This window comes from Eleutherodactylus coqui, chromosome 1 (assembly GCF_035609145.1).
Source record: "Eleutherodactylus coqui strain aEleCoq1 chromosome 1, aEleCoq1.hap1, whole genome shotgun sequence".
NCBI classification, from domain to species: Eukaryota; Metazoa; Chordata; class Amphibia; order Anura; family Eleutherodactylidae; genus Eleutherodactylus; species Eleutherodactylus coqui.
Window position 1 is genome coordinate 320,374,717 of NC_089837.1, and position 13,996 is coordinate 320,388,712.

Genomic DNA, 13,996 nt, shown 5'->3' on the forward strand with positions numbered 1-13,996 from the left:
TTGTGGGACAATTATGCAAATTCACTATTGACGTAGCAGTCATAGTGATATTTAGTCTACAATGTGTCCAGTGCCGTATACAAGGCTTTGGTGCTGGGCATCTTGAGGTTAAGAGGACCCAGCGAGGTGCGATAAGTAATCATGGGGTCTGGTCTGGGGATTAAAATTAATTTTAGGTCCAGTCTTTGGTCTTTTGGGGTCTGTATTTATTTAGGAATGTGGAATTTGAATTAATTTTAGGATCTAGTTTAGGGTCTGAAGTTTTTTAAAGGGGTTTCCCATAAAAAAATATTTATTGCTTATCCAAAGGACATTTGATATATGTATGATTGCTGGAAGTCTAAGCACTAAGTCTGACTTCTGAACTTTTGAACTTAGCGGTCATGAGCATTTGTAACCACCACTCCACTTACTGTCATTTGCGATAGATGAGTGATGTACTCTGCTATCTACTTCAGTCCAATAAAAGGGAATGGAACAATGGTCACGCATGTACACTGCCATTCCATTCACTAGGTGGACAGGGAAAATGCCATTCTCATTATTGCTGGTGGTCCTAGCTGTCAGATGCCTTGTAATCATATGTTTATCACCAATCCTGTGGATAGTTGATAAATGTTTTTTATAAAAAAAACTCTTTTAAGTGTCTGGGGCCTAAACTCAATGTGGAATCTAATCATGGTTCGGAATGTATTAAAGAGTCTAGATTAAAGGGGTTGTACCAGAATTGCAAGATATTCTTTATCTACAGGATATGGGATAACTTACTGATTGGTGGGGGTCTCACTGCTGAGATATCTGCTGATCTTGAGATCGGGGGTCCTGTGTACCTGTTCTCCTCACTGCAGGGTTACTGCACCCCCTGCAGTGTGGAGGAGAATAAATGAAGCGCTGGTCATACAAGTGCACCAGCGCTCAGTTCGCTGTCAATAGTCCTGTCAAATCTGGCACAGATGACCATGCCTTGTTAAAAATTGCTCAGATCACTCGGTTTTCCCATTGTAATAACTAGATTGACCTGATGTTTGCTTGGCAAACATAAAATGTTTCAAAAGTGGTGGTTGTGAACTTCTAAATCTGCTTGGTTAGGTGATTATTTAGAGGGTCACTTTGTATTTGGAGCAGAAATCTAATATAAAAAAGCCTACAGGTTTCTCTCTGTTTGTCTGTCTTTCTCTCTGTTTGTCTGTCTCTCTGTCTGTTTGCCTCTCTCTCTGTGTTTGTCCCTCTCTCTGTCTGCCTCTCTCTATCTTTCTCTTTCATTGTCTCTCTGTCTGTTTCTGTCTGTCTGTCTATCGTGCTCTCTGTCTTTCTATCGCTCTTTCTGTCTATTTGTCTCTCTATCGCTCGCTCTCTGTCTATCGTTCTCTCTGTCTCTCTATTGCTCTCTCTGTCTGTCTATCGTTCTCTCTGTCTCTCTATTGCTCTCTCTGTCTGTTCCTCTCTGTCTCTCTATTGCTATCTATTTGTCTATCGTTCTCTCTTTCTATCTGTCTCTCTAGTGTACTCTCTCTGTTCCTCTATCACTCACCCTCTGCCTGTCTTTCTATTGCTCTCTTTGTCTGTTTCTCTATTGCTCTCTCTCTGTCTGTCTCACTATCTATCTCTCTTTCTAACGCTTTCTCTCTGTGTTTCTATTGCTCTTCCTCTCATTGTCATTCTCTCTATCGCTCTCTATCACTCTCTCATTCTGTCTCTCTATTGCTCTCCCTGTGTCTGTCTCTCTATTGTTGTCTCTCTCTATCGCTCTTTCGCTCACTCTCTCTATCGCTCTCTCTGTCTATATTGCTCTCTCACTCTGTCTCTTGATTGCTCTCTCTCTGTCTCTTTACCGTTGTATTTCTCTCTATCACTGTCTCTCTATCACTCTTTCTCTCACTGTCTCTCTATCGCTCTCTCTGTCTCTATCACTCTCTGTCTTTCTATTGCTCTCTGTCTCTCTATCGCTCTCTCTCTGTCTCTCTATCGCTGTCTCTTTCTCTGTCTCTCTCTGTCTCTATCGCTCTCTCGTTCTGTCTCTCTATTGTTGTCTCTCCTTGTATTGCTGTCTCTCTATCGCTCTATCTGTCTATATTGCTCTCTCACTCTGTCTCTCAATTGCTCTGGCTCTGTCTCTCTATTGTTGTCTCTCTCTATCACTGTCTCTCTATCGCTCTTTCTCTCACTGTCTCTCACTCTGTCTCTCTATCGCTCTCTCTGTCTCTCTATCGCTCTTTCTCTCACTGTCTCTCACTCTGTCTCTCTATCGCTCTCTCTGTCTCTCTATCGCTCTCTCTTTCTCTGTCTCTCTCTGTCTCTCTATCGCTCTTAGCAGTGTATGCTGTGTTGCTTAGCAATGCTTCACTCATTCCAGCGCATACCTGAAGCACAGCAGCGCCGCCCATAGACTTAACATTGTAACTTTCAACCCACCTGACAGCTCCCTGAATGTATTAAACTCACATTTGATGATTTTACAGCAGCAGTGAGCATGTGTGCCATCTAATGACACCAATATCAGCCACCAACGTTACAGCAAAGAGGTCAAAGTGTGGTGCAAGAAAAAGTGTGTAGGCTTATTTATATTAGATATAATAATAATCTTTATTTGTATAGCTCCAACCTATTCCGGAACGCTATAAAAGCATGAGGTAACACAAACAATACAACAATTACATGTGGTATACAATTATTTGGACACAAATGGGCTGGGGGTAATATGGGAGGTGCAGGGGCAGGAGTTGAGGCACAGGGGAACACAATTGGTACATACATTACATGTGGTATTCAGTAATTAGGAAACAAACAGGGAAGGGGTGATAAAGAGGTACAGGGGCAGGAGATGTACACAATAGACAAAGTGGAAAGTGTGGGGACGTGCAGGGGGCATATTGTGAATGGAGGGGATTAGATCAGGAGATTTGGTATACTTTTTTGAAGGGGTGTGTTTTTAAGGTGTGTCTGAAGTTCCATGTGTCGGGGATTGTCTGGATGTTTTGGGGTAGTGCATTCCAGAGGACCGGTGCAGCTCTAGAGAGGTCCTGGATGCGAGCATGTGAGGTTCGTATTAGAGAGGCGTTTAGTTAGCAGATCCACAGAAAACTTGTGCTATACCCCGGGGTCAGGTGTCTAGTTTCCAGACAGTGAATACATATATACAAACCTGTGTATTGAAATGGAAATTCAGACATTTTATATGTTGTTTTGCACCTTAATCTATGATGCTTATCAGTGGTGGTCTGACAAGGAGAATACCCCTTTAAGATATATATAGTTTGGTAGAACGGGGTCCCATGTCATCCTCTGTGCATAACAATGTGATTGTAACGAATGACTTTATTTAGCATATAGCATGCAAATATATATTATTTGATTAATGAAGGTAGCATTTGTTTGCATGACTTAAAATTTGTATTTGTTTGATGGCTGGGGGTGCTGAAAGAAAATTCCACATAGGGAACTATTTAACCTAAGGCCAGCCTAGAAGAGATTAGAATAGAATAGATCCCGCACATCCTACTGCTGATGTGTCCTAAATCCGTGCATCATTATGTTTCTTCTTTACTGCCAAAATACAACAGCTTGGTCAGCACCTTCATACAAGTAGACAGATGCTAGTCTATTGTGACTGACCATGCAGCATGCATACAAATACATGTGTAATGCTAGTCACAGGCAGTCCTGTGATGGCTTATCATTCATAATTAACAGATGTATGTGTTATGTCCAAAGTTACAAAGAGCAAAGGCTTTATTTCTGGGACTGCAGTAAACTGATTCTGTGCTTATCAGGCTATTGTAATGTTGACAGTGTTTACCTTAACCTCCCAACGGTCACATTAAAATTAGAAAAACCTTCCCGAGAGTATCACTTTTTGTCATGTAAATATATTTGATGCAGAACTAATTCGCCTTAAGTGCATTTTTAACCTCTTAGTGGCATAACTAATTTTAGCTTTAAGAGCCAGTAAGTCAATTTCAGGTACGTATAACATATAGAATAACTTTTATTAACTTTTTTTTTTTTGCTGGAAAGCTATTTCACCACAGTTTTTTGGGATTTATTTTTATGGCGTTCACCGTGTGCAATAAATAATGTTAACTCTATTCTACGGGTCATTATGATTATGACAACACAAAATGTATAGTCTTTATTATGTTTTACTGCTTTTGCACAACATAAACACTTTTTGTGTGGCACCACATTTCAAGACTAGAGCATTTTTATTTTTTAGGCCTGTTTTTTATGTATCAAGCCATTTTTTTGCTTTTATTGGTACCATTTTGAGAAGTATGCGACTTCTTAATTATTTTTTATTTTATTTTGGGGAAGCACGATGATCCAAGAATGGCTATTTTGTTGTTTTTTTAGTTCTCTTTTTTACAGAATTTACTGATATTTTATAGTACAGGTGTATTATGGATGTGGTTATACCAATTATGTGTAGTTTTTTTTAACATTTAGAGCCTTGTGTAAAAGGAAAAACATTTTTAATAGTTTTCTGTAAAAACATTTAAATGTCACAACCATCAATCACTGCAGCATTTGCAGGGTTAAATGTTGTAGAGTGATTAGATAGGCAATTCTTCATTATTTCATTCCTTTTTTGGGACTAACCCCATATATGACAATCAGAGAGCAAAATTGCTCTCTGATTGATGGGGTGGGAGGGTTTGATAACATGAACAGAAATTCATGTCACCTCTTCTCTGGGACAGGGAGATATACAGGAGAATCTCAAATGTCCATTGCTGCTACTAGTCTCCCATTCCCCTCCCTCTCTCCGCTGTACACACTGACTAAAAAATAACAGCTACAAATGCATTATTGCTGACCCCAATTCAAATGACTGTAGCTCTGGTTCTGTAAGGGGAGAATCTTACCTTTAAAGTGACAATAAAAGCATGTCGGTATCCCTGTTAAAACTGGAGCTACAGTCATTAAAATTAGAATCAGCTCAGCTTGTCCAAAACTGTCCTTTTCCTTCAGAAGGAACAGAGCTTGTACTAAACTGCTGAAGGGTAAAGCTACAAAACATACAGAAACATGAAAACAGTAAGGTTTTCATCACATCTATACAGAGCCCCCAACGCAGAACCAGCAGAAAATGCAGATACAATAATGTAGTCCATTGGGCATGTTCATGCCTGTCATATTGGAGACTTGGCACTTTAGCTGTTTCCTTGTTAGGCCACCTTCACACAAAGCATATTCACTGACAGCTTTCCACAGCGAAAATCCCCAGCAAATATGCACCAAATCCACATGGAGCTGGAGACGCTGCTGCTTGGCACAGAGGGGAGAAGGATCAACCGGTACTGATAGGGAAATAGAGAGGGAGTGGAGAGTAGCACTTCTGAATCCGAACACTGCTGCAGGATTGTTTGGGTCAGTAAAAGTGGTAAATCTCATAGATCAAACTGTAAATGAGGCCGGCATCAGTTGAAACTTTAGGTGTGCACACCATTAAGGTTAGAAATAGTTAGCCAGCAGGCCTTCTGCAGGGGGCAGACACTGAACTGAGTCTCCATGCAAAGACTAAGATAATTTTGCAGGGAAACAATACAATGGTGGCTTGGGTGGTATGCAAGCCTTAGATAAAAGAGACATTTGTAATCTGTATTTCCATGAGACTGTATTGGTATTAGTAAAGTGTTAACAATATTGCACAGAAGGCGCTATTACAGTTTGTTAGACTTGATAGTACATTGTGTTTAGACTACTGAAGGTGAAAGTTCAATTGTTTATTCATTACTAGTACATTGTTCTCTGTTATTTCAATGTTCTTATATTAATATTTTATACTGTGGTTACGCCATTTTCTGCATCGTATCCAGAATCTTGCGACGCAAGTACGACTTGCACAAAAATCTGTACATTTTTACTGCTGGAATAAGTAACAAGTAGTTTAATGGGTTAAATTAACAAATTAGAGTGGAAATCTCCAAAAGATCATAGTTCACTGGTCACATATGCACCAAATTTATTTAAAAAACATGCGCCTCTTAAATTTGTTGCACATCACAGTGTACAGTTTTGGGCACTGGTACTCAAGAAGGACATATCAGAGCTTGAGTGGGTATAAAAGCGGGCAACTAAAGTAATAAATGGAATGGATGGACTACAGTACCCATAGAGGGTATCAAAATTGGGATTATTAAGTTTAATGAATATATGACTGATGGTCGACCTAATAACTATTTATAAATATGTCAGGGGACAATACAGAGATCTCTCCCATCATCTATTTATACCCAGGACTATCATTGTAACAAGGGGGCATCCTCTACGTCTAGAGGAAAGAAGGTTTCTACACCGACATAGAAGGGGGTTCTTTACTGTAAGAGCAGTGAGACTATGGAACTCTCTGCCTGAGGACGTGGGGATGATAAACTCGATAAAAGATTTAAAGAGGGGCCTGGACAACTTTCTTGAGTGATACAATATTATATCTTATAATCATTAATAACTTCAAAAGGGTTGTTGATCCAGAGATTACTCCGACTTCCAGATTGGAGTTAGGAAGGAATTTTTTTCCTTTAAATGGGGTAAATTAACTGGATAGACATATGTATTTTTTCGGTCTTACATACTATATTCACTCCAAGGCACTCTTTACTTAGACCGGCATTTTATACACTGGTCTAAGTAAACTTTCCTCTTTGTTTTTGTCTGCTCTGCAACTGATTTCTAGGACTTTGTACAAAAGCATGATAAATTGTACAGGAAAAAGCTCTGTGTCTCAACTCTCCAACAACAGCGGTCCCTTTGGACTTTTCCTGAATGCCAGAATGGAAAATATAACTGCTTTCCTGACACAAACAACCACAGGAACACACAGTTTGCATTCTGCCAAGGTTTTTAGAATATATTAGAATACGGATTTATGCACAAACATCGGTTTATGTTTTGAAATGATCTAAATTGCCTTTTGATCCTTCTTATTTCTTTGTTATCTGGTAATCTCTTCAATACTCGGAAAAGCACAATGCTGTTGAAGATTACACATTGAGAAATACAATTCTCCTTTAATAAAAATTAGCATACATTAGTTGCAAGGATCAGTCACTGACATAGAGCAAATATCAATGAAAATCCCAGGAAAGATGCAGAAGAGGATGGTTTATGTCAGACATAAAATGAAGTGCTTGTTCCATTCCATAAAGGGTATTAAAGATAATTATCAAAAGATTGATAATGGAAAGAATGGCTGTGCCCTACTTTATTATAACATTATACCTTCTACGCAAACACGTCTGCACCTGGCTAGTACTTGTGACTATACCAGCACATTTTAGCATTTAACGCACAATCCATTTTTCTTAGCATTCGTCAACGGAGTTCCATGACCTCTTTTGTTGTAAATTCCTTGCTACTGCACTTTAACAAGGCCATGAAGTGATAAATCAGTTAAAACGGTATACTTGTAATGCTCTTACTCTCTGCTAGTCTTCTAAACATTTGAAGAACCTACAAGAAAGCTCATTGTGCTTTGTTCCAACATCCAGTCAACCAGTTAGTTCCCTAACTGTGGCCTTGTGGAAAACATCAACCGATAAAGAATCCACCCTGTTGATCAGCCAATAAGATTTTCTAATGAGACTGCTGCGGGCTGCACAAATGTTCAGTGCCGGGAGACTCCCTGCAGCAGGATTTAATACCTTGAAAGCATAACAAGGACTGAAAAATATATTAAAATCTGAATCATTACTGAAGTAAAGGACACACAGGGGACATTAGAAATGTTTCTGTGCAGATTGTTCTACCAACAGCAATAAGGAAATGAGAAATAATGTAGCTAAAAGAGCCTGCTAATTCTCACAAATGAAATCTTTCATTTATAATTTATGGGACAAATATTTTATCTAATTAAAGAAAAAATAAGACCAAAACAAATAAGTGATATTGCATTATGCTCATCCCCAACCGAAGCCCAGGAATGTTAAGTCAGGCATTTCTGAGAGTCTGTAGCCTGGGAGTGTTCTATTAAGTATGTGATTAGATATCATACATGCTGGTCCATAGGCACTGCAGAGCCTATGTCAACCGGTTTGTACTCATCCGGCTGAATTTTCTGCGTATATTCCTTTTTATTAGTTGCAAAAGATGACTAGAGTAAAACTTCTTCTAGGTAGGCCTTTAGTATTTCCAGTATGTCAATTTTAATAAATAGGGGATTATTTGTAGTGATTCTGGTTGAATATTATGTTTAAAAGGAATGTACATTTTTTTTAGTAATTACAGCAACCCTCTAGTCTCATAGAAACCAAGATAGGCTCACCACTTCTCTGACTACATGGTGTGCACTGTGCATTGGCAGGCTAAAACATTACACACCGTAGCTTAAGGCTCATGGGTCTGGGTGCAAAAGCTTATCTTGGGCCCCCCCCCAACGTCTCTTAAGCTCTTAATGCAGAGACGTAACTTGAAGCTCCTGGGCCCCAATGCAAAACCTGTAACAGAGCTCCCAACTATAATGCTTCATTCATAGCACTGGGCTCCCTATATGGAGAATAGAGAGACCTTATGGGCCCCTAAGGCTCCTGGGTCCAGGTGCAACTGCATCCCCTATAGTTACGCCCGTGCTACACACTGCTCTGATTAGCCAGTGCTGCTCACATCATAGTGTGCAGCAGGTAGTCAGAAAAGCAATACAGCCATCTTGGTTTGAGTCAGACCACTAATCTGTTTTTATTTTATAATTATACATTATTTATTCTATTCTTTGTACATGACTATGGGAGCTTTCATTTTGCCTAACCTTCTGTCATCAGCATTCTGAGATGTTTTCAATCAGCCACTTGGAACATAGGAAATCGCAGACTGAAAATCACTCATTACTAGAGATGAACGAACGTACTCGTCCGAGCTTGATACTCGTTCGAGTATTAGCGTGTTCGAGATGCTCGTTACTCGTGACGAGTACCACGCGATGTTCGAGTTACTTTCACTTTCATCTCTGAGACGTTAGCGCGCTTTTCTGGCCAATAGAAAGACAGGGAAGGCATTACAACTTCCCTCTGCAACGTTCAAGCCCTATACCCCCCCCCCCTGCAGTGAGTGGCTGGCGAGATCAGGTGTCACCCGAGTATATAAATCGGCCCCTCCCGCGGCTCGCCACAGATGCATTCTGACAGAGATCAGGGAAAGCACTGCTGATGCCAGAGCTGCTATAGGGAGAGCGTTAGGAGTTATTTTAGGCTTCAAGAACCCCAACGGTCCTTCTTAGGGCCACATCTGACCGTGTGCAGTACTGTTGAGGCTGCTGTGAGCAGTGTTGCACAATTTTTTTTTTTTTGTATATCGGGTGTGCAGAGCATTGCGTCCTCAATCTGCAGTCATTGTACAGAGTATAGGGCCAGTACTGGTGAGGCAGGGAAAGAGATATCCAGGCTATATAGGCAGTGGGCTTTTTCAAAAAAATTGGGGAAAAATACTATTTTTGGGCTGCCTGTGACCGTCTTCAGTTTACTGCGTGCCTGCGGGGGTAGTAGTCCTAATTAATACGCAGCTAAGCGTTACAGCGGGCTTGAGCAAAATTGTTTCCTGGGTCTGCTGTCTCTGTTACATCACCGCCGTCATCCCGCCAGTGGGAAACAGTATACATAATATTATACGCTGCCTACAGTATCTGTCTGCTGGGGGTAGTAGTCCTAATTAATATGCAGCTAAGCGTTACAGCAGGCTTGCGCAAAATTGTTTCCTGGGTCTGCTGTCTCTGTTACATCACCGCCGACATCCCGCCAAAAAGAAACAGTATACATAATATTATACGCTGCCTACAGTATCTGTCTGCTGGGGGTAGTAGTCCTAATTAATACGCAGCTAAGCGTTACAGCAGGCTTGCGCAAAATTGTTTCCTGGGTCTGCTGTCTCTGTTACATCACTGCCGTCATCCCGCCAGAGGGAAACAGTATACATAATATTATACGCTGCCTACAGTATCTGTCTGCTGGGGGTAGTAGTCCTAATTAATACGCAGCTAAGCGTTTCAGCAGGCTTGCGCAAAATTGTTTCCTTGGTCTGCTGTCTCTGTTACATCACCGCCGTCATCCCACCAGAGGGAAACAGTATACATAATATTATACGCTGCCTACAGTATCTGTCTGCTGGGGGTAGTAGTCCTAATTAATACGCAGCTAAGCGTTACAGCAGGCTTGCGCAAAATTGTTTCCTGGGTCTGCTGTCTCTGTTACATCACCGCCGTCATCCCGCCAGAGGAAAACAGTATACATAATATTATACGCTGCCTACAGTATCTGTCTGCTGGGGGTACTAGTCCTAGTTAATATGCAGCTAAGCAATACAGCAGGCTTGCGCAAAATTGTTTCCTGGGTCTGCTGTCTCTGTTACATCACCGCCGTCATCCTGCCAGAGGGAAACAGTATACATAATATTATACGCTGCCTACAGTATCTGTCTGCTGGGGGTAGTAGTCCTAATTAATACGCAGCTAAGTGTTACAGCAGGCTTGCGCAAAATTGTTTCCTGGGTCTGCTGTCTCTGTTACATCACTGCCGTCATCCCGCCAGAGGGAAACAGTATACATAATATTATACGCTGCCTACAGTATCTGTCTGCTGGGGGTAGTAGTCTTAATTAATACGCAGCTAAGCGTTTCAGCAGGCTTGCGCAAAATAGTTTCCTGGGTCTGCTGTCTCTGTTACATCACCGCTTTCATCCCGCCAGAGGGAAACAGTATATATAATATTATACGCTGCCTACAGTATCTGTCTGCTGGGGGTAGTAGTCCTAATTAATACGCAGCTAAGCGTTACAGCAGGCTTGCGCAAACTTGTTTCCTGGGTCTGCTGTCTCTGTTACATCACCGCCGTCATCCCGCCAGAGGGAAACAGTATACATAATATTATACGCTGCCTACAGTATCTGTCTGCTGGGGGTAGTAGTCCTAATTAATACGCAGCTAAGCGTTACAGCAGGCTTGCGCAAAATTGTTTCCTGGGTCTGCTGTCTCTGTTACATCACTGCCGTCATCCCGCCAGAGGGAAACAGTATACATAATATTATACGCTGCCTACAGTATCTATCTGCTGGGGGTAGTAGTCCTAATTAATACGCAGCTAAGCGTTACAGCAGGCTTGCGCAAAATTGTTTCCTGGGTCTGCTGTCTCTGTTACATCACCGCCGTCATCCCGCCAGAGGGAAACAGTATATATAATATTATACGCTGCCTACAGTATCTGTATGCTGGGGGTAGTAGTCCTAATTAATACGCAGCTAAGCGTTACAGCAGGCTTGCGCAAAATTGTTTCCTGGGTCTGCTGTCTCTGTTACATCACCGCCGTCATCCCGCCAGAAAGAAACAGTATACATAATATTATACGCTGCCTACAGTATCTTTCTGCTGGGGGTAGTAGTCCTAATTAATGCGCAGCTAAGCGTTACAGCAGGCTTGCGCAAAATTGTTTCCTGGGTCTGCTGTCTCTGTTACATCACCGCCGTCATCCCGCCAGAGGGAAACAGTATACATAATATTATACGCTGCCTACAGTATCTGTCTGCTGGTGGTAGTAGTCCTAATTATTACGCAGCCAAGCGTTTCAGCAGGCTTGCGCAAAATTCTTTCCTGGGTCTGCTGTCTCTGTTACATCACCGCCATCATCCCGCCAGAGGGAAACAGCATACATAATATTATACGCTGCCTACGGTATCTGTCTGCTGGGGGTAGTAGTCCTAATTAATACGCAGCTAAGCGTTTCAGCAGGCTTGCGCAAAATTGTTTCCTTAGTCTGCTGTCTCTGTTACATCACCGCCGTCATCCCACCAGAGGGAAACAGTATACATAATATTATATGCTGCCTACAGTATCTGTCTGCTGGGGGTAGTAGTCCTAATTAATACGCAGCTAAGCGTTACAGCAGGCTTGCGCAAAATTGTTTCCTGGGTCTGCTGTCTCTGTTACATCACCGCCGTCATCCCGCCAGAGGGAAACAGTATACATAATATTATACGCTGCCTACAGTATCTGTCTGCTGGGGGTAGTAGTCCTAATTAATATGCAGCTAAGCGTTACAGCAGGCTTGCGCAAAGTTGTTTCCTGGGTCTGCTGTCTCTGTTACCTCACCGCCGTCATCCCGCCAGAGGGAAACAGTATACATAATATTATACGCTGCCTACAGTATCTGTCTGCTGGGGGTAGTAGTCCTAATTAATACGCAGCTAAGCGTTACAGCAGGCTTGCGCAAAATTGTTTCCTGGGTCTGCTGTCTCTGTTACATCACCGCCGTCATCCCGCCAGAGGGAAACAGTATACATAATATTATACGCTGCCTACAGTATCTGTCTGCTGGGGGTAGTAGTCCTAATTAAAACGCAGCTGTTACAGCAGGCTTGCGCAAAATAGTTTCCTGGGTCTGCTGTCTCTGTTACATCACTGCCGTGATCCCGCCAGAGGGAAACAGTATACATAATATTATACGCTGCGTACAGTATCTGTCTGCTGGGGGTAGTAGTCCAAATTAATACGCAGCTAAGCGTTTCAGCAGGCTTGCGCAAAATTGTTTCCTGGGTCTGCTGTCTCTGTTACATCACCGCCGTCATCCCGCCAGAGGGAAACAGTATATATAATATTATACGCTGCCTACAGTATCTGTATGCTGGGGGTAGTAGTCCTAATTAATACGCAGCTAAGCGTTACAGCAGGCTTGCGCAAAATTGTTTCCTGGGTCTGCTGTCTCTGTTACATCACCGCCGTCATCCCACCAGAGCGAAACAGTATACATAATATTATACGCTGCCTGCAGTATCTGTCTGCTGTATCAGCTCAGCATTTTAAAAAAATAGAAGCATAATACATAAGGCCTACTATTGGCCTTTGGCCACTTGACTGCTTCTGCGCTGTGAATTCCACTAGCTCAGTCATACGCACCTACGTCTCACTACAGGCGTGCGCAAAATTGTTTCCTGGCTCTGCTGTGCGTTCCGTAAGGGAAGTCAGCCTCCAACCACAGGCCAATAAGCGGCACATTTAATTACAGCGTTCTGTTTCTGCACTACTGGTAATACAGCATGCTGAGCGGTAGGGGTAGGCCTAGAGGACGTGGACGCGGGCGAGGACGCAGAGGCCCAAGTCAGGGTGTGGGCACAGGCCGAGCTCCTGATCCAGGTGTATCGCAGCCGACTGCTGCGGGATTAGGAGAGAGGCACATTTCTGGCGTCCCCACATTCATCTCACAATTAATGGGTCCACGAGGTAGACCTTTATTAGGAAATGAGCAGTGTGAGCAGGTCCTGTCGTGGATGGCAGAAAGTGCATCCAGCAATCTATCGACCACCCTGAATTCTGCGCCGTCCACTGCTGCAACTCTGAATCCTCTGGCTGCTGCTCCTCCTTCCTCCCAGCCTCCTCACTCCATTACAGTGACACATTCTGAGGCGCAGGCAGACTCCCAGGAACTGTTTCCGGGCCCCTGCCCAGAATGGCCAGCAATGGTTCCTCTCCCACCGGAGGAGTTTGTTGTGACCGATGCCCAACCTTTGGAAAGTTCCCGGGGTCCGGGGGATGAGGCTGGGGACTTCCGGCAACTGTCTCAAGAGCTTTCAGTGGGTGAGGAGGACGATGACGATGAGACACAGATGTCTATCACTCAGGTAGTAGTAATTGGAGTAAGTCCGAGGGAGGAGCGCACAGAGGATTCGGAGGAAGAGCAGCAGGACGGTGAGGTGACTGACCCCACCTGGTTTGCTACGCCTACTGAGGACAGGTCTTCAGAGGGGAAGGCAAGTGCAGCAGCAGGGCAGGTTGTAAGAGGCAGTGCGGTGGCCAGGGGTAGAGGCAGGGCCAGACCGAATCATCCACCAACTGTTTCCCAAAGCGCCCCCTCGCGCCATGCCACCCTGCAGAGGCCGAGGTGCTCAAAGGTCTGGCAGTTTTTCACTGAGAGTGCAGACGACCGACGAACAGTGGTGTGCAACCTTTGTCGCGCCAAGATCAGCCGGGGAGCCACCACCACCAGCCTCACCACCACCAGCATGCGCAGACATATGATGGCCAAGC

The 13,996-nt window shown here is 43.1% G+C and overlaps 1 protein-coding gene across 1 annotated transcript in view; it reads right to left on the reverse strand.

Moving 5' to 3' along the window:
- Positions 1-13,996, reverse strand: part of CSMD2 (CUB and Sushi multiple domains 2) — a 948,969-nt gene that overhangs the window by 346,727 nt on the left and 588,246 nt on the right. The window lies entirely within an intron of this gene.